Source organism: Ceratotherium simum, chromosome 35 (assembly GCF_057802395.1).
Source record: "Ceratotherium simum simum isolate JZ-2026a chromosome 35, ASM5780239v1, whole genome shotgun sequence".
Lineage (NCBI taxonomy): Eukaryota > Metazoa > Chordata > Mammalia > Perissodactyla > Rhinocerotidae > Ceratotherium > Ceratotherium simum.
In genome coordinates this window covers 5,655,676-5,681,658 of record NC_141934.1, presented here as the reverse complement: position 1 = coordinate 5,681,658, position 25,983 = coordinate 5,655,676, and the positions used below count along the sequence as shown (strand labels likewise).

The following is a 25,983-nucleotide window of genomic DNA, read 5'->3' as shown; positions in this document are numbered from 1 at the left end:
ATCTTCCAAAATAAATGTCCAAGAGTACAATCGCTGGATTGTATGGTAACCAAAAGTTTGTTTTTTTTAAGAAGCTTCCAAACTCATTCTGTTGTAGCTGTAGCATTTCCCGTTCCCAACAGGAGGCGTGAGTGACTCAGTTTCTCCACATCCTTGCCAGTATTTACAGTTGTCACTATTTTTATTGTAGCCATTCTGATAGGTATGTAGGGATATATCCTTGTGGTTTCATGTGTGTTTCCCTCATGGCTAATGAGAACATCTTTTCATTTGCTCTTTGCCATCTCTATATCCTCTTCCATGAAATGTTTGTTCTTGTTCATGCCCAATTTCTGAATAGAGTTATTTTTACATTCATTTTTGAGAGATTTACATTCTCTATACATTAGTCATTCATTGGATACATGGTTTGCAAATATATTTTCTATGTTACTTATTTTTTCATCCTGTTTAGAAAGTTTTACAAAGCGAAATATGTTAATCTTGATGAGGTTCAATGTATCTTCTTCCTTTTGTGTTTGAGGCTTCTGATGTCATCAAACAATTCTTGTCTAGCCTTCAAGCCCAAATATTTTTCCTATGTTTCTTTTTCTAAAAGATAAAAAAAGAATTTCCTGAGAGGTACATGAGCAATTTGTCTGTATCTGATCACGAAATCATTCCTCAATGCAACAGCATGATGACTGTCCCTACAAGCTCCTCCTTCAAGCACTGCCCAGCCCCCTCCCAGGGATGATCCATTACTAGAAAGCATGACTGAGGGATTGTCCCCAAGCACAGAGAGGCAACCCATGGCACAGACTGAGGTTTGTGTGCATGCACTGGGGGCAGGGTGCACACTTTCTAACTGAACACCAGAGAGAGCTCTGAGTCCTCAGGTACAGACTTTGGGAATAGGGCCCATTTTGACAGCCAGCTTTAAGCTGAGACTTTTCTGCTCAGCAGAAGACCTAACAAGGCCAGAAGAAGGAAGGAAGTAGATTTGCATTTCTTCAGAGAATAAGAGAGGCCCTGAGGCAGATCTTCAGCTGTGGGCTCAGAGGCAGAGCTCTGGGGAGTCTCCACCATGGCCTGGACCCCTCTCCTGCTCACCCTCCTCACTCTCTGCACAGGTCTGCCCCTTAGGGATCAGCCCCCAAAGAAACCAGGGAGCAGCCTGGGCCCGACCTTCAGCTCTGCAGAGGGGAGGCTCCAGGGTGTGTGCCCTCTGGGAATGAGACCCTCATCCTCACACTCACCTCTCCTCTCCTCTCTTGCAGGTTCTGTCATCTCCTCTGAGCTGACACAGCCAGCCAAAGTGTCCGTCGAGTTGGGACAGACAGCCAGGATCACCTGCCAGGGAGGCAGCTTTGGAAGTTATTCTGCCAGCTGGTACCAGCAGAAGCCAGGCCAGGCCCCTGTATTGGTTGCCTATAGTGATAACTACCAGCCCACAGGGATTCCTGACAGATTCTCAGGCTCCTACTCAGGGAACACAGCCACCCTGACCATCAGCGGAGCCCAGACAGAGGATGAGGCTGACTATTACTGCCAGTCATTGGACAGCAGTGCTAATGCTCACAGTGACACAGGCTGATGGGGAAGTGAGACACAAACCCCCTTCTCATCTGTGTCACACTCTCCTCCAGCCCCAGGAGGACTGTAGACAAAGCAATGAGCAGGTCTGGCCTAGGTCCCCATATCTCAGGTCCCCCAGCTGCACTCTTCTCCCAGTCCTCCAGGCAGGCTCTGCAGTGGGTGCATCAGGACTGGATTTAGGGCTGGTAGGACCAGGATGTACTGGTGTTTCCTGTGCAATGGTGCGAATTGGGCTCAGAGGGCCTGGAGTGACGTACAGACAGAGGGACATATATGGCCATTTGTCCTTTTGTCTGTATTTCCATTTGGGAGTGACTGAGCCACCGATTGTTCCACTTGCTCTAAGTTAGTGCTCAGAATTGCTGAGGTCAGCTGGTCCTCTGAAGTCTCTGACTTCCACAGCAGCCTCAGACACTGAACGGGGCAAATTAAGGTAGTGGATGCTGTAGTGTCAACATGGATCCCCTCTTCAGGGCTCACATACCCACCCATCAATGCTGGGAATCCCTGGATGTTCATAGCAGTGCCCTCACTAGGAAATACCTTTGTCTGCAGAGAATTGCCTCCCCTAAGCTTATACTCCTCTCAGATTGTGACTCAGGTCCAATGACTGCCTGATGTCAAGACCCCAGGGTAATGCCTCAGTTCAGGATGACCTTGGATGGCCTCCCAGCTCAGTCCTCATTTTTATCCACATGGCAGGTCTGCTCACTCCTGTCTCCATGCTTCCTTCCAGAGAGATCCCCTGAAACCCTACTGCATGCAGTTCTCCATGTCGCAGTGTGCTTCCAGGGAGCAAAAGAGAAAATAAATGTCTAGAGTAAAGAGTAAGGAAGAAGAGGGATCTGCACTGAGAGAGAACCCTGGACTTCTGCAAATATTCCTATGAGGACTGAGGAGTCATGTGTGGGAGGAAACTGCATGAGGTTGAGGAAAGAACCACCCAGACACACCAGAGGAACATTCCGCAGTGCTCACACTCACACAATCATATAGTGCTTGTTCCCAGTCAGAGGGGAAGCTCCTAGTTAAGACATCAGGTTGACTAGTCAGGAGAACTTGTCTCACTGGTGGGGAACATTAGCACCAGACTAAAGGCTCCTGTGCTGCCACCTACGAAATTTCACAAGCAAATTGAGAATGGATGGAGCTGTGTTCAAGTAACTTTACTGAATCCAAAATAAGAAACAAAAACATAAGGAGAATTGTGAGTATGGAGGACCCAACAAAGAAAAATTCACAACACCTGGCATCCAAACAAGACTATCTTACAAAGAATCAGGAAAATAAGAGCTATAATTTGTTCAAAAATCATTAATTTAATTGGCCCTGAAATGGACCATACAATATAACTTATAGACAAGTATATGAAAGTAATAATGACAACGATATTCCATGTGTTTATGAGGATAGAGGCAAGATTGAACATATTAAATGGTGACATATACATGAAAACACAGGTATACATTGATCACCGAGCACTGCTTTAGAAGTGCGACACATATAATATATAAATGATTTCAAACCAATAATATAACAGTCCACCCTAAGATACTGTACAAAGAAGAGAAAACTGAAACAAAAGCAGGCAGAAGGAGGTAAATGATAAAGATAGAGTGGAAGTTAAGGAAATAAATAGAAAAAATAAGAGGGAATCAATAAAACAAAAGTTGGTTTTTTGAAAACATCAAGAATATTGACAAACCTTTGAGTAAGCTTATCATTAATAAAAAAGCAAATTACTAATACTGAGAAGTAAATGGGAGCCATTACTAATTTAAGGTTGTCAGGGAATCCTATAAAAACTGTAAACTAATAATGATATGAAATGGACAAATTCCTAGAAAGACACAGATTACTAAAACTAACTCATGAAAAAACTAGAAAACCTGATGGAGTCGGTAAAAAGGAAAGAGATTAAATTAATAATCAAAAACTACCAAGAAAAAAAGACCTAGACTCGGATGGTTTCACAGGAGAATTCCATCAAATATTTAAAGAAGAATTACTACCAAGTTATTCACAATCTCTTCCAAAAAATAGAAGGGGCTAGAACACTTACCACTTCACTCTATGAGGCCACTATGACTCTTACACCAAAACCAGATAAATAGATCATAAGGAAGGAAAAGTACAGATCAATAACCCTTTTGGATACAGACACACACACAAAAAACCTCTACTAATTACTAGATAACCTTATCCAGCGACACAGAAAAAGGAATACACAACACGATCAAGCCATATTTATTGCAGGAACGCAAGGTTGTTTTAACACCTGGAAATCAATTGTTGGATTGCAACACATTAATAGAATAAAGGGCAAAAGTCATGATCTTCTTAGACTCACAATGTTTTCATGCAGCCCACATTGATCTGGTTGTGTTTCTAGTTCTATTAGAGCATCAGGCAGGTATGATTGGAGGTGCAGAGATGGGATGGGGTTGTTAGTCCATGAAAAAGATCTGACTGTCCCACACCCAAATGTGAGATTATTGATGATAAATAAGAAAGGAGTGTAATTCTGTGTTTCTGAATGCTCTGGTGTTCAGATGCCACTTCCTAGATGCGTGATATGGACACAGAATGAAAGAGTGACTAGGATTCAGGCATGATGAGGGGCAGGGGAAGGGTTTCAGTCAGAGAGAAAAACATATAGAAACTAGAAGACAGAAGAGAGCACTGCAACCACGGCCCCTCCAGGACCGTTTCAACTGACCCCATCTTATCAACAGGGTAATTAAGAATTGTCTTTCAGGAACTTGAGACCTCTTGTCCAGTTCAGGCTAGTTGAGACCACAAAAGTATCAACTGGACCTGTGAAAATGCCTGATAAGTGACCTCTTTGAATTCAAGGAGCTAAAAACTCCACCCTCAGACCATGATAAGACCGCCATTTTGTGAAGATGTGTCCTATGAAGAGGCATGAGACTTGACTATACTTGCACAGATCATCATCTCACTTCTTACCTCCAATAATATGTCTCCACACTTCAGACCACCCTGCCCTTCGTCCCATTAATTGTGCCCCATGCACTGAGTTGGGGATACAGATCTTAGGGCACAAGCCCCTTGTCTCCTGCAGATCCATCTCACAAAATTCAGCTACATTTCTTTTCCCAAAAGCTGGTGACACACCACAACAATTGTCTTTTTTTATGTGCATCAGCCAAGAAAACCCCAATTTTGTGCAGAAACAATTTTTGGCAACCGGAAAGTGACTGAGTCCTGTGACTGTGCCCCTGAGGCTCTGAAATCCCCTGGGTGCAGAGTCTTTTCATTGACCTGAAGTATCTGCCTAGACTAGTGTGTCTAGAGGCTCAGCTGATCAGATTCCCATTTTACACTGTGATACTCCAGGCCCCAAGGCATTTTATTTTCTTTTGGGAGAAGAAACAGCTTCTGGATCAAGACATCTCTGGGATCTGGAAGAGTAACTTTAAGAAAGTGACTGTACTTTACCTTGTCTCTATGGTTTGATTTCCTGGAAATATAAATTTACTTCTATTTTGGGGAATACTGGCAGGCTGATCTGCAAACCTTGGGCCTGAGCCCCACAAGATAATTAGAAGCAAGACAAAAGGCCCACTCATGAAGTTGCTCCTGAGTAGCTCCTAGCACTGGTTGTGGGCTATTCCTGGTTCTGAGCAACTCCTGCCACTGTTTCTGACTTGCTCCTGGAATTCTAGCTAGTATTTTTCTCTGTGTTGTATATAGAATTGTATTGTGTGTTAATGTTTGTCCAAATTGAATTGGCTGTTTTGGGAACTGAGTTTCTCGATGACCATAACAAACTCGCTTTAGAAATTACCTTGTTTGTTGTGGCCACCTTGGGAAAAGCCCCCTAAAATGGGGACAACTGTATACAGTTGGCAAGATAACATGAGATAATTTAAAATTACAGTGGCCATTTGGGGCTTGTTTTGTGCCTCCAAACCAAGGAATAAGGAATATTCTTTAATCTTTAAAGAGTCAATTGCTCCATATGCTGGCACAATTACTCAAAACCTAAAGGTCCCAGAAACTGAAACGTTTACCAAGAACTGCAGAATCTTACCAAGTGTGCTTAGCGTCATGGGGGCTTGGCTTAATAATCATCAGATTGGAGGTTCCCAAAATATGGCCAGACAAAACGTGGTTGTACCCTATTTTGCAGTCAGAGATAGTTAGAAATGTGGGTTGCACTCGCTTTTGTGGCTAAGACTCCTACCAAACTGCCATCAGCCTCAGGAGAATTACATTGGCCCCTAGAAGGAACATTCTGATTAGATAAGATCATTTAAAAGTGCACTTAAAGGTAAAAACTTCAGAATTCCAAGATAACATTATTGAAAGTTTTGTTGCAGAAAGCTAATACAAAATTAAGTTATAAAAGTTACATAAAAGAAAAGTACATTTGGTCTTGAGTTACAGACACTCGTGTAATCTACTCCCAGAGTTAATGGGACTCTGAGAGATTTTCTGGAAAACTACTGGTCAATACAGCCAAGTATATTTACTAGTCATCCCAGCTGAAACCTGACAAGATATTTGAAAGGAATTAGCAAATTATGGTCAGAAATTCAGCCAAACCGGAAGCTGATATTCAGAGCCTGATAGGAATATTTTTAGGTCGTCTTTTCTAAGTTAAAATAAAACTAAGCACCCAGAGGGGAAGGGGGGAGGGAGGAGGGTGAAAGGGATAATTCGGTACATGTGTGTGGTGATGGGTTGTAATTAGTATTTTGGTGGTGAACATGATGTAATCTATGCAGAAATAGAAGTACAATGATGTACACCTGAAATTTTTACAATGTTATAAACCAATGTTACTGCAATAAACATAAAATTAAAAAAAAAAAAAAAAAAAACTAAGCACCCAGAGGGAAAGAAGGAAATTAGGGATGATATAGATGGACAGGTAGATCAACTTATAATGTCATTTAAGTTACAACTCAATTTCTGAGGAATTATAACAACTATCATTAAAAAAAAAACCTTGCAAAACTTGAAATGTAACTCTATAGGCAGTTCAGCTTCCACACATTTCCTTTACCTCAAAAATCTTGTAGCCTCTCCTGGAACTGTTATCTAGCACATCACGAATTCCTAAGACTGAAGGAAGAAAAAAAAAAAAAAAGAGAGAGAGAGAAACGGCCATAAGAGCACCTTCATCCAAAATCTAGCATCTTGAATGTCTTCTCCACAAATATTAGTGGAAAAACCTTGAAGCACCATTTTGATTAAATTATCTTCTCATAACTAGTTAGCCTTATATTACTTTACCTGCTTCATGGCAATAACTTTAAAACAATAGCTGTGGAGTCTCTGTGCATGTGTGTCTATTGTGTGTGTGTATATATATGTATATACATATATATGTGAGTGATATTTTCTACCTCCAGACAGTATAATTTCTAAAAGCTCTATTTAATTGGCTTAAAGTAAGTGCTTATAGAAATGTATTGGAAACTAACCCAAATGATTTTCAAGCTAACATGTTATAAAATAATCTTTGTAAATAAAAGTTTATTTAAGATTGTTTGATTTAACTGGACATGTCCTCAGAGTCATCAGCATTGGATATGATGCAGACATGTAGCCTTTATTCTACATTTATTGGTCAAATAACTTCACATTATCTCTGTCACAAAACTGACTAGCAAAAATTATAACTTAAAATGATAGATAATTTTGCCTAATGTCTCATGAAGTTTTGTAGGCGAGCTAAATAATTCCTGGGAGCAAGTAAACTAAATAGATCTGAAAAACATACAAGTGTTGGGTGAACTTGTTAATAATCATTATGTGTTATGGCATGTGTATTAAACTAACTTCCAAAATCTCTAGTAACTTGAAACTTTGAAGTTTTGCTAGGTGAAAGTAAATGATAAAAAATTCATCGAATATCTAGGTCCTTTTCAAATAAGACAAAATACTGAAAAATTATTGCTAAACATGTTTATCTACTTTTGGCTTCTTATTACAGAGAAACTAAACTAAGCATTGTTTCACAGTGAGTGTTTCCATTTGACTGTTTTAAAACAGTTTTGGTATTTGATGTTTTGATGTTTTTTGACAACTTTCCCCAAAATTCAAACTTTGAGAATTTCCAGTGGGACCCTGAGACCTCTTAAACAATTTTTTTCTCTCTTTCTATAAAGCAGGAGATATTAAACTAATTAGGCATATTTGGTGTGTTAAATTACATGGGAAACATTGTCAAATAAATGATGATAAACCTTCTTAGATTATATTGTGTGGGTGAATGTTATGAATATAAGTGTTTATAAAAAAGTATATAACATTCCTAAAATTCTGATCTGTCCTGGTTGTCAGACATAGTTCTAGTTACTATCTTGAAGTGTTATATGTCACAGAAATAGCCAAGTTTCTTTGTCAATTGCACTTTCAGAGTCTTTTGTCATTTGCAGAATGTTGTTTTACTCTGTTGTTTTTGCAGATGTATTTCATCTTCAGAGAGATTCGTGGAAAGAACTCTGACACTTGTTCTAGAATGCAGATTTCTGATAAATTTTCAGATTATGAAACTGAGCTGGGTAAGAAATTACACAACTCTAATGGAGAAATTGATGGCCTCATAAAACTGATAACAGAAGATTAAGGTCAAGAGTTGATTACACAGGACTGAATGACCTGAGAGAATGATTATAATTTTTATGACTTTTCATCTGGGATAGTGCTGATTTTTAATGTTTTATTTTTCCAGATATAGGGAAACTTTTTTCTCTTTACTCTTAAGGTAACTATGACTTATAGCAATTTGGTAAATTATACCTTTGTAAGCAGAACTCAAACATTTATCTTTCTTATCCTACCTGATCCCTCCACAATTTGGAAACTCTTGATGAGTGAGTATTCTTATTTTCATGGCAATATAATTACTTGCATAAGTTCAATAAGAATCGGATGTCCTTATAGCATGATGCAATTGTAAAAAACTGTATTACCAAGGTTTTGACTGGAATGTCATATTTGAGAGAAACATACATAGTCTCACATATACCAGACGGCTTTGAGGAACAAAGATTGGACTTTATTGAATAAAACCACTTGGTAATATTGTCCTGGTACCTTGTTTACACGGTTCCCATGATTAGTTGAGTAAAGAAGGTCACTTCCCAGGCAGGTACAAAGAACCTCACAATATTTTTCGGAACATCAGAAGAGAGGATTTCACCCAAATCTATAGATATTGCAGGAGGAGTCTAATGACAATTCCTTGGCTTGGGTTTCCTGGTCTCAAGAGGTCTTTAAATTTCAATCTGAGATTCTGTATGGAAAGTTCCAGCAAAGAAGATTTATTTTTTTTAATTTTTTGTTTCCTGAAGTAACATTGGTTTATATAACCTTGTTTAAATTTCAAGTGTACATCATTATACTTATATTTCTGCATAGATTACATCATGTTCATCACCCAAATACTAATAACAACCCCTTACCACAGACAGGTGCTGAATTATCCCTTTCACCCTCCTCCCTCCCCCTTCCCCACTGGTAACCACAAATCCAATCTCTGTCTCTATGTGTTTCTTTGTTATTATCTACTACTTAATGAGTGAGATAATATGGTATTTGACCTTCTCCCTCTGACTTATTTCACTTTGCATTATACCCTCAATGTCCATCCATGTTGTCACAAATGGCTGGATTTCATCGGTTCTTATGGCTGAGTAGTATTCCATTGTGTATATATACCACATCTTCTTTATCCATTCGTCCTTTGATGGGCACTTAGGTTGCTTCCAAGTCTTGGCTATTGTGAATAATGCTGCAATGAACACAGAGGTGCATGTGTCTTTACACATTGGTGTTTTCAAGTTCTTTGGATAAATACCCAGCAGTGGAATAGCTGGATCATGTGGTAGTTCTATCCTTAATTTTTTGAGGAATCTCCATACTGTTTTTGATAGTGGCTGCACCAGTTTGCACTCCCACCAGCAGTGTATGAGAGCTCCCTTCTCTCCACATCCTCTCCAACACATGTTGTTTCCTGTCTTGTTAATTATAGCCTTCTGACGGGCATGAGGTGATATCTCATTTTAGTTTTGATTTGCATTTCCGATAGTTAATGATGTTGAACATCTTTTTATGTGCTTGTTGGCCATCTGTATATCTTCTTTGGAGAAATGTCTGTTCAGGTCTTTTGCCCATTTTTTAATTGGGTTGTTAGTTTTTTTTGTTGTTGAGATGCATGAGTTCTTTGTATATTTTGGAGATTAAGCCCTTATCAGATGTATGGTTTGCAAATATCTTCTCCCAATTGTTAGGTTGTCTTTTCATTTTGTTGATGGTTTGCTTTGCTGTACAGAAGATTTTTAGTTTGATGTAGTCCCATTTGTTTATTTTTTCTATTGTTTCTCTTGCCCAGTCAGACATGGTGCTTGAAAATATGTTGCTAAGACTGATGTCAAAGAGTGTACTGCCTATGTTTTCTTCTAGAAGTTTCAGAGTTTCAGGTCTTACATTAATCCACGTTGAGTTAATTTTTGTGTATGGTGTAAAGTAAGGGCTTACTTTCATTTTTTTGCATGTGGCTGTCCAGTTTTCCTAACAACATTTGTTGAAGAGACTTTCTTTTCTCCATTGTATGTTCTTGGCTCCTTTGTCGAAGACTAGCTGCGCATAGATGTGCGGGTTTATTTCTGGGCCTTTGATTTTATTCCATAGATCTGCGTGTCTGTTTTTGTGCCAGTACCATGCTGTTTTGGTTATTATAGCTTTGTAGTATATTTTGAAATCAAGGAGTGTGACACCTCCAGCAGCAAAGCAGATTTAAAAGAGCCTATATGACTAGTTGATATTCTTGTGTTACTTATGTAAATAATTGTATCAAGTTTATTAAAACTAAACTTACTTTGCCAACCAGTTAGTCGTAACTTGGCAATCTTTGATAAAAATGAGGGCAATTTTGGAGAGGAAAACATATGTTCCAATAAAAACTGTAGTACACATTCATGGATATTAGATTCTAGTACTATTAATTGTCTTTGAGGTTTTTCTTTTCTATGTGTAAACTGGACTGGATCCTGAATTCTTCTAGTATACTGAAATATCCAGCTACAAATATCCAAACTAACGTTTTCAATGTTTTTCCCATCATTTTCATTTGGAATCCTTGAGGACTGAAACCACTCTTTTTCCTGAAGCCCTGCAAACTGAAGCTGGACAACTTGTTATAAACTTAAGAGAGATTCATGCCTGTTGCTGTGTAAGACACTCAGAAAGATACCTGAACACCCAATGACATCATGAAAGGCATTTCAAAGTGCAAAAGATGTTTCAACCCTAGTGTCTAGAAATCTTCTTGACTGGCAGTCACCTGGGCTCAGAAACTGGTTTATAATTTGCTCCAGCCATTACCCTCATTTTTCTTTTCCTTTATCTAGAAATACTTTTTTATTAAATATCTGATTACCTGCTTACACAATATTGGCCTAACTTTGGGAGCCCATGTGCATCACCATCTTACTAAGAGACTGGTTCAGTGACATGGAACAACCTGCACCCCTTATCAGCAGGAAGAAGCTAGAGTGCCCTTTGCTCTATATCTCTCAAGATTGAGGAATGAACAACAAAAAGGGGGTATTTGTGGCCATGGGTCCTTCAGGACTAGTTCAACAGACCTGATCTTATCAATAGAGCAATTAAGAGTTGTCTTTCAGGAGCTGAGACTCCTTGTCCAGTCCAGGTCAATTGAAACAACTGACCTATCTGCTGGGCAAGCACAAATGTCTGATAAGTGAACTTTTTGATGTCAAGGAACTAAAAACTCAAGCCTCAGATCATGGTATCACTGCCATTGTGTGAACATGCATCCTATGAAGAGGCATGAAGCTTGACTATGCTAGCTCAGATCATCATAACTGATGACCTCACTTCTCTTTACCTCCAATTTTCTATCTCAACAAAGCAGACCACCTTTCCCTTCATCACATAAATTGTTCCCCAAGCCCTGGATCAGGGAGAAAGATCTGTGGACATGTGCCCTCTGTTTCCTTGTAGATCGATCTCACAAAATAAAGCTATATTTCTTTTCCCAAAAGCTAATTCCATAATAATTTGCTCTTTTATGTGCATCAGGCAAGAAAACCCAAATTTTGTGTGGTAACAGCATGATGTGTGGAGAAAGTAGGAAAGCCCAAATCAACTGGAGAAGTGTGAGATCAAGGAAAGAGCAGGAAACACATATTTCTTTCAGGACATCCCATTGAGACATCACCTCCCAACACACCATGCATGTGGCTTGTGAAAAAGTCTGTTCTTAAGCATTTCCCAACATCACTGCAGGGTCTAGGTCTGAATCAAGCTCAACTTGTGACGGCAAGACAGTTAAGCCCCAAGACCCAGGTGACCCAGGAAGGACATAAGATGACAAGCAGGAGGAAGTGAAAATTTCCATGGTGACCTAGACCAGAGCTTCTGACACTTTAGTGAACACACAGGCCCCTGAGTGTCTCCACAAGATGCAGATACAGCTGCAATGGGTCAGGAAAAGCCCTGGGAATCTGCATGTCTAACAGCTCAGAGGTGAGCCTGCGCTGCTGGTCCTCTGAGATCCACACTTTGAGTGGTTTCACTCTTGCTCACCTGCTACTCACAGCTCAGGTGAGAGTCACCACAGAAAGTTACAGTCTGTGAAGCACAGGGGACCTGATCTCCCTCCCACCCAGTCTCCATGGGGTCTTGGCCCTGCACTCAGCTCTGCCCATATTTCTCACTCCCATCATGGTTGAGGGCCCATTCTGTCCCGACTCAGCCTCTTTAGACATCTGGGGCCCTTGAACAATGGTTACCATCTCCTATGCTGAAGTAGCAGTGACACTGGGGTTTATAATTGTCTCCTTATAGCAACAGCCCTTGGCTCAGCCCCACGTGACTGAGGAATGAGGTCAACAATCAAACCTCACAGGCCCTAGACTCCAAATCTGGCAGCACAGCCTCTCTGAGTATCTTTTGCCTCCAGCCCAGCCAGGAGCCTGCTTATTATTGCTGTTCCCATGCAGGGTGGGGGAGGAGGACTTGTTCCCACTCTTCCTTAGTAATGAGGAAGTGAGACCAAAGCCATTCTAGGCTTTCCATTCTCTCCTTCTTCCCCCTGTGCTGTCATCAACTCCCTTAGAGTGAGACATTTTCTAGGTTTTGGGCTGAAGATATAAGGCCCCTCTTCTCTCCCACAACTCGGCAAAGTGCGTCCTTGGGGGCATCAGCTTATTGAGGCCTCTTGAGAACAAAGTGCTGTCCCTACCTGTAATCTGTGTGCTCAGACACCACTTGATCTGCTCAGGAGAGGCAGGTATAAATGAAATCCAGATGGCCCAGAGTCCAGGCTGAAACAGTGCAGGTGTGTCACCTTGAGATCCTGCCTCTAGCAACTGCTATCCACCCCATTCTGGGATTGGAGCCTCTCCGTAGCTTTTCATATGTGTCCTCTCTCCCCATTACCAGGGAGAGGAGTGGAAGACAGGAGACCCTTGTCTCACTTGCCTGCTACATGAGGAAGCAGATCCTCAGGGGAACTTCCACCTCATGTGGCACCAGCCTTGGTCTGCTACCTACAGCTTTGGAGCCCTGAAGGAACCATGGGTCTTACCATCAAAGATGCCTCTCTCCTCCTCATAAATCCCTTTCTCCACCCACGGTTTATCTTGGCTCTTTGCCCCTCCTCAATATTCCTAAGAGTACTGACCATTACCAGGTTAACACTCAATTATCCTTCTTCACTCTGTAGAAAAGTTCCAACCTTGGGGAGGCCACCCGTGACATAAAGTTGGACAGGTGAGATACTTTTGCTGAAGGTTCTCACTGGACCCTATACTTCCTCTTTTGTGGCTCTTACCACATGCCATATCTCATTTGTACTTTTGTCATGGTTAGACACAGTTCTGGGAGGGAGAGATTGTGCACAGGGCCAAAAAACTAATAAATTTTAACATTTACAGTCATGGTCATAACTCACATGGAAAACTACAGAGTGTTCTTTTGGGACAGGACAAGGCTCTAGAGACCATGTGCATCAGTCCTGATAGTGACCCCAGAGGGAGCAGGCATGGGGACAGAGGTGTCTTAGCTTAAAAGATGGATCGTGCTGCCTACTTGAGACAGGCTCCTGGGAGGAAAATCCACACTTTAGGGGATGGAACCACTTGGCAGGAGGCCCCTCTACAGGGGTTGTGATCATAGAGACAAAGCAGCTGGAAGGAGCCCAGTCCTGCTGCTGAGGCCCTGAGAGCAGAGTTCTAGGGGTGACTGAGTTAGTTTGCTAGGGTGGCTGTCACAGAGCACCACACACTGGGGGCTGACAATAAAGATTTGTTTTCTCACAGTTCTGGGGTTAAAAATCTGAGATCAAAGTGTCATAGGGTTGGTGTTCGTCTGGGCTGTGAAGGAAAATACACTCCATGCCTCTCCTCTAGCTTCTGGTGGTTTGCTGGCAATCATTGGTGTTCTTTGGTTTGCAGATTCTGCCTCCATCTTCACATGGTGTTCTCCCTTGTGAGTGTTTCCACAATTTCCTTTTTGTTAGGAGACCAATCAAATTGGATTAGGGGCCCAACCTACTCCAATATGACCTCATCTTAAATTAACTAATTATATCTACAATGATCCTATTTCAAAAAAGGTCCCATTCAGAGATACTAGGGGGTTAGGACTTCAACATATGGATTTGAAAAGACCCCCAACCATCCCCTAAATGACCCATCTCAGTGCCTAGTGTCCAGGCTCCATCCCATAGTGAGAACTTGTCTGACACAAAGAAAGGTGACTTCCTTACCCTCCCAGGCAGGCCATAGTGAGACAGGACTCCCATTAACTCAGTGAGGGGATCAAGGACTACTGTCTTCCTGCCAGAGGTCCCGGGACACCAAACTCATCTGCTTCTCCTCCAACTGCAGGTCCTGGTCGTCCTGAGCCAGCTCAGCTCTGCTGTGGACATGGCGTCCCTAAGACCACTTAAACTCCCCGTGTGCTCTCTGGACTGACCTCGAGGGATCACTGTGAGGTGCCCCTGCTTTCTCTGCCCAGTGTCCCTTCCTCTCAATGACACCAGCCCAGCCCTAAGTTCTGTCAGTCCTCACCTGCCCACTGTGGAAATTAATAAAAGAGCCCTTCACTAAAAAGGAGTCAGGAAGCATGTAGTGGGAGCTCTCACACCCATAACACCTCATTAATTGCTTCTAACAGGAAGAGGGGAGCCTGCATCTCCAACAGGAAGAACAGGGGCTTTACTGCTGAAGAAGATCTCCCTCCCCACCCGGCAACAGCTCCGCCAATGAGAAGCTGTGGCTGCCCTGAATACTTTTCCCCAATGGACTTTTTTAGAACAGCCGCTCACAACTTCCCCTTTTCCTCTATAAAAACAACTCCCCTCTTTTGTTTTCTGGAATTGCCTATCATTTGCCATAGCATACACATTCCAAATTGCAATTCTATTGTCTTTTCCTGAATAAACTCACTTTGAGGGTAAAATAACTGGTGAATTTGCTTTCTAAATTGACATCATTCAAGACTGCATGCTGCCCTCTGTGCAGATGAGGTTTGCAGTCTCTGGAGAACTAGGTACCTCCTCCCAGGATGAGGAGTCACAAGCTGGGCTGACTCTAGTAAGACAACGGGGATGAAATGACATGCATCACAGATATGGACAAGCATGAATGAGTTCTGCTGTAGTTGTGCTGGGACATCCCGTGATGTCTCTGTAGGAGAACCAGGACCACATCCCTGGGCCCAAAGGCCTCATGAGCAGGACACGGGGCTGAGAAGATGTGCCCTCCCATGATCTCTGCAAAGGGCAGTGCATCTATGGGTGTCTGTGTGTGTGCTTCTGTGTGTACGTGTGCATGTGTGTGAGCACGTGTGGGTGCATGCATGTGTATATTTTGGTGTTGTCAGGAAGTTTTGCCAATGTCAAATATCCCAAATCCAAGACTTTTGGTTCCATAACTTTCCTCCTTCACTATTCCAGTGTCTTTGATTTATATTACTGTAAGAGTAAGGAGCAAGGACATTAATAGAAGGAGGAGGAAGAAACATTCACATGTGCTTAATGTGTATCAAGCACCATTCAAAGCACTTCATATTTATTAACTTGTTTAATCACAAATCCTCTGTGAACAAGCCTTCTCATTATTACCCAATTTACAGATGGGGAAGCTGAGGCCTGGAGGGATGAGCAACCTGCCTGAGGTCAGAACTAAAAAGTGGCCAACCTGGCATCAAACTGAGGTCTTCTGACCCCAGAGTCCCTGGTCCTCACCACCATCCTGTGGCCTCTCATTGTGCTTTCAAAGCTGAGACTTGTCCTCTCCTTGTCTTCTCCTTGAGCAGAAAGTTCTCTCTGCTATTTCAAAAGGAAATGACTGATATTGTGACTTTGCCATGCAGCCCTGTCCAATAGAAATAAAATTGGAAGCACATATGTAACTGAAAAGTTTCAAGTAGGCACATTTGAAAAATGAGCAGAAACAGGTGGGATTATTTTTCATAACATATTCTGTTTAACTCAGTTGAAAATATTATCATTTCAATTTGAATTAAATGTAAAAATACTGATATATGTTACATTATTTTTATACTAAGTCTTGGAAATCTGGTGGGTATTTCAGAACTACAGCACATCTCTACTGGTACTACCCACATTCATGCTCAGCAGCTACATGTGGCTTGTGGTTATCCCATGGACAGAGGAGGTTAAATGGATGAGGTTTCCTTGGGGTCCCTGTCCCTGCAGTTTGTACTCATAGCCACCAGGGGGAGATGGAGGCTCCCATAACAGAGCCTCACAAGGGAGGAAAGGCTGCACCACTTTCTATGCTAACCAGGAATATTGAGGACACACAGAAATAAGGGAACTTTTATAACGCATGTCTACACTACTTCCATTCTTAAACGTAAGGCATTAAACACAACTACAGAGGCCAGCCATGAAGGCCAAATGGTTAAAAGTTTGAGGATCATTGTTTCTGTGGCCCTGGTTCATTTCCCCGTTGCAGAACCACACCATCCACCTGTCAGTTGGCGTGCTGTGGTGGCGGCTCACACAGAAGAACTAGAACGACACACAACTAGGATATAAAATTATGTATTGGGGTTTGGGGAGGGAAAAACAAAACAACAGGAAGATTCACAACAGATGTTAACTCAGGGCAAATCTTTAAAAAAAATAAAACTACGTTTTTAAAGATGAATCTGAACCATCAAACACATTTTCATTATTAGTCAGTGTGAAAAAGGACAAAAGTCTGTGTGAATAGTTTTATTAATATTGCTGCAACTTTCTCTTTCAGTGGGAAGATCACTTCCATAAACCTCACGAAATGTCATAAAGTAAAATTTCGCACATAGGAAGGCTGACCATAACGAATAGTTTATTGAACTTGGATGACCTGGTATTCTCCACAAAGAGATATATTTACCTAATTCACAAGCACAGATCACTTTCACGAGGGTCAATTCTCCCCAGGATGTACTAACAAGTTCCCTCCCGTGTTGTAATGAGACTCAGAAGCAGAGGTATCAGGACTGGCCTGCAGGAGTCACCAACAGGGCCCCATGGGGGAGACTCTGAGGGGTGAAGTGTGAGGAGTGGAGGCATCGAGGTGGGAAGGTGGAGAGGAGCCGTGTGTAACACGCTCAGCGGGAACAGTGGTACACGTGTCTGAGGCATGTGGCCCTCGTCTCATCTTCAATGATCTCTTCAGACCAAACTCCGAGGAGTGAGCACGTGGGTCTCCCGTCTGTGCACATGTATCAGCACAGCGCTTCACACGTTATTTCTATGAACAACGTCTCCAGAATTTTGTCAGTGAATTAGCGTCATCACAACCTCAGCAGTACTAGGGCTGAAAACAAACACATTTGTTCAGGATATTAGGTGAAAAATGCATCTTGCTATCATGTTTATTACAAATAAAAGGTTTGTGTTCCTCTCTGAGAGTTGTCCAAACACGATGGTCTTGATCAAGTTAGAAAAGGAATCCTGATCCTAACTTGTCAGGAGCTGAGCCTGACAGGAGGAGCCTGACCAGGCCTCTGATTTCCCCAATGTCCCGCTGACACATGCTCCTGTGTTGTCTGACATGGAGGGAGCAGAGGGAGCGTCCCCATCTCTGTCCACAGAGAGAATTGTGTTTCCATGGGAGACACAGATTCCAACACTGAAGATCTGAGCAATCTTCAGGACAGACTCAGGAGGAAGGAGCACCTGAATACAGAAGAGAAGGTGGTGACAGGAGACCCAGGAGGGCTGGGATGAGGGAGGAGGAGGACATAGGGTGTCGTGATGGGCAGGTGGGGAAGGGGTGACAGGTCAGCCTCTGTGGTCAGTCTCCTGGATTGGAATCCTGACTCACTCAGCAGTGTCTGGGGGACTTTGGGGAAATCATTGAACCCGACAATGATGGCTCCCTCTTCATCAGGCTGAGGGAGAGGGTGACCTTAAGCAGAGGGCTGCTGGGGGTTATTGTGATATCTAGTTGCAGGCGTGCTTGTCAAAGCTCACCAAGGGTCTGGCCTCTATTGAGGGCTCAGAAAGAGTCATTCTGTTGAACTAACTGTACATGTAGGATGACATTCATTCCGGGGGCCCCAGGGGGCACTGTGGGTCTCCTTTTGGGGACTCTAATAGGTCCAAGTCCCCTGGGCTGTGCTCAAGTGCAAAGGGCGTGACTGACAATTCCGTTGCAGACATTCTATTGGGGAGAATCAAGCCCCCCCTGAAACACACACCTGGCCCTTCTTCTGACCTCAGGACATTACCAGCTGGAGGTCCTTAGACCCAGGGCTCAGAGAGAATGAAGAATAGATATGCATTCAGTGCCACTCACTTCTTGAGGTGCAGGAAGAGAGGAGAATCTGGAGCTAGGAGAGACCAGTCTAGCAGGGCAGGCTAAGGGCAGAGCTCCTGGAAGCCCCCCAGACAATGGACTGGGTTCCTTCCACCTCTTGCCCCTCATTTTCTCCACAGGCCACACTGTCCCAGGGCACTCAAGAGTCTCTCTCCCTGACATTTCCCTCCAAGCACAGTCCCCAGGGACATCTCTCCTCTCTCGGGGCATTCAGCATCATTCTTGTATTTTATGTTTCCAACGCTCTGTGCGCTGCCTGTGCTGACCCAGCTCGCATCTGCATCTGCCTCCCTGGGAGCCTTGGCCAAGCTCCCCTGCACCCTGAGCAGTGAGCACAGCAACTACATCACTCACTGTATCAACAGAAACCAGGGAAGGCCCCTGGGTATGTGATCAAGTTGAACAGTGATAGAAGTCACAGCAAGGAGGACAAGATCCCTGCTACTTAAAAATCTCCAACGTTGGGTCTGAGGGTGAGGTTGAGTATCACTGTCATGAGAATCATACAATTGATGGACAGGTCAGGTAAGCCACAGTGACACAGACGAAGGTATGTGAAGCCAAAACCTCCTCCTCCCACCTCTACACAAGGGCTAAGGGTGAGCTGCTGCCTGTCCCTCCCAGGCCCTTGAGACCTTTGACTCTTCTCCTTACCGAATCCAACAGCCTAGACCTCCTCCCCAAGCCACTGCTAGGGAAAGGCAGACACAGGTCATAATTTAGATCATTTTGACAACCCCATATTTGGTTTTCTCAACCACAGACCTGTAGGGATGTTGCTGGGAGAGACCAGACCAGCCCAGGCAGGAAAACAACCATCAGATGACCATGACCCAAAGAAGCATTGCGCTCTCCACTCCCAGCATGGGGCTCTTCTCAGGACAGAGACATGGATCTCAGGTTTCCGGTGCAGACTCTGGAAGTCATCTGCAGCTAATGTCCTGACTCCAGGTGCACCATGGTGTACAGCAGGACTCCTGTCAGGGTTGAGGGTTCAGCAGGAAGCATTTGGCCCTCAGGGGAGGCAGGACAGAAAAACCTGAACCCTATGGTGAGTGCTGAGCTGGGGTACAGCAGAGAAGTGGGGTGCTGGTTAGGAGATCTGTGGCAGGACCAACATGGAGCATGGATTGGGCTTCTCCAGCTGTGGTAGATTCTCAGCTTTTGGTGCCAAAAATAGCTCCACATCTTGCCCACAGGAAGACCAGCACCAAATTTACTGGGACAGCAGCAGGGCATGGGAGATGGAAGACGCTCAGGTGGAAAATAAGGGGACTCCCTGAGTGTCACCCCGTGGGTGATTTGCCTCAAATGCATTGGTAGGGGACAGGTTTCCTGGATGTGTTTGTTTCCTCCACAGCTTTTATGGAATCTGAAAATAAGCATATTTCAAACACACCTATACCTTGTGTCAATACGGCGCATCCCTATTGACCAAGTAACCCTAGTCGCTGGGCACTGATCTGAGCTGGGTAAGGTGAGATTTCTGGGCTGAACTCCAGAATGTCAGGCTGGTCTCCCCAACGACAGAGCTCAGAGATAGGGAGTCCAGAGGCTGCCCATGGCCTAAGTGGGCAGGAGGGGAGGTGGTGGCTGGTCTCCTGAGAAGGGACAGGACAGGCATACAGGAGGAGAGATGGGTATCAGGGCTCAGACCTGCAGTGACATGCATCAGCCTGTGGTGGCCTGAGTCACAGGGGTCACAGGGCCATCTCCCATCCTCCCCACTCTAGTAAAGGCTTGATCTCTGCAAGGGTTTGCACTGACTTTGTCCCTAACAAGGCCTCCCCTGGGTTCCTCCAGTGGGGAGTTTCCTCTAACACTTAAGTTGTAGGAAAGGGAGTCAGAAGGACTGTAGAGAAATAAATCCAAACCCCAATGTGGACCACCCCACATCCATATCCACCTGGGCCTTGTGTGCTAACAACTTGAAACAAGGTCAGCGGTAGACTCTGATAGACAGACAGAGGCACAAACGAGTAGAAATGACGACAGTGAATGGAAAATGGAGGCAGATAAAGATCAGCCCCTGTCGTGCTTAGATGGTGACCAAGCAGTGAGGGAGCTACCACTACAAAGCCTTGTCAGAGAGGGACCAAGAGCCCATTAGAAGCCCTTTCTTATGGTCAAGGTTATGGTAGGGGCAGGGTCTCATTAGAGGCCACTGTCAGCTCTTGTCATGTGAAAGTGACTAATACATGGTGTAGAGGACCAGTGTCCCTTGATGGGGTGTTCACACCTGTGCACCTGTCCTCACAGATTCCAGGTGATCCTGAGACCAGGAGTAACAGTTTATGTGAAAATTCCTTGTTGCTGTGGACTTAGAAGAGTCTTGAGGATGGACATCATATAGTGTCATTGTCACATCTGGGGAATCTCTAAAGCCTGAGGAGGTATTGACAAATCAGTCCAGGGAGCAGCTGAAACAGGTCACAGGACCTGCACGTGGAGGCAGGTTGGAGCTGATGTGGCTGTGAGTGCACAGGGGAAGCCAGGCAGGTGGGTGGGAGTGAAAGTGTGATGGAGGAGGGGTCCTTCCCCTCTGGCTCATCCTGCATCTCTCACTCTCTGTCTGTCTGTCTCTGTCTCTGACTGTATCTGTGTCTCTGTGTCTGGATTTCTCTCATTAGTCAGGTTTTATTTAATTCTTCCCGTACATCTTTATCCTGTGCTGTTCCTTTTACATGCACTCTTCTCTCATTCTCTTTTCCTGTCCATTTTGTCTGTGTGTGTGTGTGTGTCTTTGAGTCTTTATTCCTCAGTGGTCATAGTACCAAAACTAATGAAATTGACTCTGTCATTGTCCTGGCTGTCCTGTGTGACAACCAGAATCCTGGCCCCTCCCCTGCAGGATGGAGTCCTCATTCCCCAGAGGCTGAGGTGTCTGAGCTGCAGCTCCAGGACTTGCTTCTGCTGAAGAGAGCTGGCACAGCGGGGACACTCCCCTTCCTGGTGGCAGCCTGCATCTAGTGACCTGTGTGTGTGGTGGGATAGAGACAGGGCCCCACCCCAGTCAGTAGGATCTGAAGAGCACACACAGCACCAGAACCCTGACAGTTCTGCTGTGAGACTGGCTGTGACTAATGCACAGATCAACGTCTGTCTCCACACACATGCACTCTCCATCTCTTCTTGTCCTCAGGGCATGTTCCCTGGTCCATCTAGATTTCCTGCACACTAGTCTCTAATTGAGAGCTGGCTCCTGGGAAACTTCACCTGCTATAACTTAGTTTTTCTTTTTCTCTGTTTCATTGAGTTATAATTTACATTCACTAAAATCCACCCTTTTTAGTGAGTAGTTCTGTGAGTTTTGATAAAAGTGTACAGAGATGTAAGCACTTCCACAATCACAATGTGTAAAAGTTCAATCATTGCCCATAAATTCCCCAGACCTCTTGGTAGTCACACCCTCCCTCCACCCCCTACCCCACAATTCCTGATCTGTTGTCTGTCCCTATAGTTGGGTCTTTTAAGAACATCATATAAATGGAATCGTACGTGGTAGCCTTTTGGTTCTGGCTTCTTTCACTCATCATAATGCATTTTCGATGTGTCTATGTTGCTATGTATGTGTCTATGTAAGTCAATAGATCATTCCATTCTCCTTGTGAATAGAATTTCTTTGCATGGATGAACCAACAGTTCGTTTATCCATTCCCCGGTGAAGTAACATTTAGGTAGTTGCCAGCTTCCACTCTTTGGAAATTTGAAATAAAACCTTTATAATATTTGTTAGAGGTTTTTGTGCGGACATAAGTTTTTTTTTTCTTTTTTAAGGTTGTAATTTTAGCTATTTTTTTTTTATTTTTTGTTTATTGCAGTAACATTGGTTTATAACATTGTATAAATTTCAGGTGTACATCATTATACTTCTATTTCTGCATAGATTACATCATGTTCACCACCCAAATACTAATTACAACCCATCACCACACACATGTGCTGAATTATCCCTTTCGCCCTCCTCCCTCCCCCCTTCCCCTCTGATAACCACCAATCCAATCTCTGTCTCTATGTGTTTGTTTATTGTTGTTATTATCTACTACTTAATGAAGGAAATCATACGGTATTGGACATAAGTTTTTATTTCACTCAGGTAAATACGTGGGAATGGAATTTCTGGGTCATATGGGAGACGTATGTCAGCCATTCTCAGAAACTGCCAAACTGTTTCCAACGTGGATGATTGATTCTGCCCTTTCATTATCACCAGGCATTTATGAGACTTCCAGCCGTTCCTGGTCTTCATTAACACTAGATGGTTAGGTTTTATTTAAGCCATTTTAATGTATCTGTCGTGGTATCTTATTATGTTTTTAATTTTTGTTTTCTTAGTGACGTGTGATGTTGAGCATCTTTTCAGCTGCTCATTTGTCATCTATGTATTTTGTTTGGTGAAGAGTTTGACCAAATCTTTGTCCATTTTCAAATTCAGATTCCCCAGGTGACTGGTACTCATTTGTGTGAGTGTGTGGGTATTTAGTTCGACTTGATTTTAGTCCATGAGTAGGTTCATATGTCCACTTCACCAGTCAAGATGCAAAACAGGTCCACCTCCACCAGCATCCCTTGTGTTATCCTTTCATAACAACATCCACCTCCTCCCTCTGAGGTGCCCTTCACCACCGCTGACCCCTGGCATCCACTAATTGAGTCTCCATTTCTAAAATTTGGCTTTTTTAACAAATTAAATATAGAAATAAAATAATAGAGTCCTTTTGTATGTAGACTTTGGCATTGGCAGATTTTACTCTGCATAGTACTTCTACATTCATTAAAATTGTTGTGTGCACTAAGAGTTCATTCCTTTTTCATTGTTGGGTAGTATCCCATGGTGCTGGTATACTGAGGTCTATTTACATGTCTACCTACTGAGGACATCTCGATTGTTCTCACTTTGGGGCTACTACGCATTAGGGTGTATGACCATTTCTGCATAGTGTCTCTGTGAGCATAAGGTTTCATTTTTTCTGAAATAAATGTCTAAAAGTACAGTAGCTATGTTGTGCAGAAACCATGAGTTTAGATTTTTAAGAAGCTGCCATACCCTTCTGCAGAGTTGGTGTATTATTTCACACTCCCATCAGCAGGCAGGACTGATCCAGATTCTTTGCCAGCATTTAGAGTTGTCACTGTCTTTATTGCAGCCACTCTGATAGGGATGTAGGGATGTCTCCTCATGGTTTTCATGTGCATTTCCCTCACGGATGACGAGAAACATCTTTTCATGTGCTCTTTGCCATCTCTATATCTGCTTCCATGAAATGTTCATTCTTGTTCTTTGACCATTTTCTGAATGGATTTTATTTTTACTGTTAAGTTTTGAAAGTTCATTATATACTCTATACACTACTCCTTCATTAGATTTGTGATATGCAAATATCTTCTGCTGTTACTTGATTTTTTCATTCTCTTTAGAAAGTTTACAAAGCAAAGATATTAATTTTGATGAAGTTCAATGTATCAATCTTCCCTTTATGAATCATGCTCTGGTGTCATAGAAGAAATCTTCCTCAGTCTTAGATTCCAAAGATTTCTCCTACATTTTTTGTTTTAAACACACACAAAAAAAGATTGCCTGAGATACGTGAACAATTTCTCTGTATTTGATCTTGAATTCTGGACTCACACAACAGCATGACCACTGACCCTACAAGCTCCTGCTTCAAGCACTGCTCAGCCGACCCCCACAGATGACCCATCACTAAGAGCATGACTGAGGGATTCTCCCCAAGCCCAGAGAGGGAGCCCAGGGAACAGATTGAGGTGTGTGTGCATGTGCTGGGGGCAGGGGGCAGCAGTTTCTCAGTCAAAACCAGAGAGAGCTCTGAGGACTCAGCTACAGGCCTTGGGAATAGGGCCCATTTTCACAGCCTCCTTTAAGCTGAGCCCTTTTCTGCTCAGCAAAGAGACACCCTAGAAGGCCACAAAAAGGAAGGAAGTAGATTTGCATTTCTTCCAGAATAAGAGAGGTCCTGAGGCACATCCCCAGCTGTGGGCTCAGAGGCAGAGCTCTGTGGTGTCTCCACCATGGCCTGGACCCCTCTCCTGCTCCCCCTCCTCACTCTCTGCACAGGTGCTGCCCCTCAGGGCTCAGCCCCCAAAGAAACCAGGGAGCAGCCTGGCCCTGACCTTCAGCTCTGCAGAGGGGATGCTCCAGGTTGTGTGCCCTCTGGGAATGAGACCCTCATCCTCACACTCACCTCTCCTCTCCTCTCTTGCAGGTTCTGTGGGCTCTTCTAAGCTGACTCAGCCACCTGTTGTGTCCACGGCCCTGGGACAGACAGCCAGGATCACCTGCCAAGGAGACATCTTAGAAAAAAGCTATGCTCAATGGTACCAGCAGAAGCCAGGCCAGGCTCCACTGATAGTGATTTATAAGGATAGTGAACGGCCCTCAGGGATTCCTGACCGATTCTCTGGCTCCAGCTCAGGGACCACGAACACCTTGACAATCTGTGGGATCCAGACAGAGGATGAGGCTGACTATTACTGTTACGCAAGCGACAGCAGTGTTAATGCTCACAGTGACACGGACTGATGGGGAAGTGAGACACAAACCCCCTTCTCATCTGTGTCACACTCTCCTCCAGCCCCAGGAGGACTGTAGACAAAGCCATGAGCAGGCCTGGTCAGGGTCTCCAGACCTGAGAGGCTGAGGCTGCCCTTTCTGCCCAGCCCTCTGGGCAGGTTCTGCATAGGGTGGTTCAGGAATGGATTTCTGGCTGGCAGGATGAGGCTGTCATGGTGTTTTCTTGGCTGTGGTATTTATTGGGGACAGAGGGCCTGTATGGAAGGACGGGAAAAGGAAGTAATCTTTTCAGTGGTAGTTATCCCTGGATTTTTGTATGGGCAATTCTGGACCACTGCTTAGCCCACATGTCCTGGGTAAGTCCCCAGAACTGCTGAGATTCAGATGGCACGTTGAAGCCCCAGGCCCCAATGGCAGCCTGGGATGATGATTGGAACAAATTATGCTGTGGAGGCTGTGGTGTCCACCTCGGTCCTGCCTTCTGGCCTGATACACCCACCCACCATTGCTGGGAGCCCCTGGTTGCTCACAGCTGTGCCCTCACTGGGATGAGCCATCATCTGCAGAGAATTTCCTCTCCCCAGTTTATGCCCCCTCTCTGAGTGTGACTCAGGTCCAGTGACTGCCTGATGCCAAGACCACAAGGCCCTCCCTGGGTTCAGGATGAGCTTGCAGGGCCTTCCAGCTGAGTCTTCAACTATAAGCACATGGCATGTCTGCCAGTCTTCCCTCCGCACTTCCTACCTGAGAGAGAACCTCAAACCCTGCTGCGTGCAATTCTCCATGTCACAGTCTGCTTCCTGGGAGCCAAAGAAAGAATAAAAGTGTAGAAGGGAGAGTATGGAAAAGGAGAGGTCTGCACAGAGAGCGAATCCTGGAGTTCGACAAACATTCCTAAGAGGACTGATGAGTCATGGGTGGGAGGAAACCACGTGAGGTTGAGGAAAGAACCACCCAGAGACACTAGAAGATCATTCTGCAGGGCTCACACTCACACAATTATATAGTGCTTGTTCCCAGTCAGAG

General features: G+C 43.8%; 1 pseudogene; it reads left to right on the top strand.

Moving 5' to 3' along the window:
- The first annotated feature begins 1,036 nt into the window (after nucleotides 1-1,036).
- On the top strand, nucleotides 1,037-24,966 carry LOC101400679 (uncharacterized; annotated as a pseudogene).
- The last annotated feature ends 1,017 nt before the right edge of the window (nucleotides 24,967-25,983 follow it).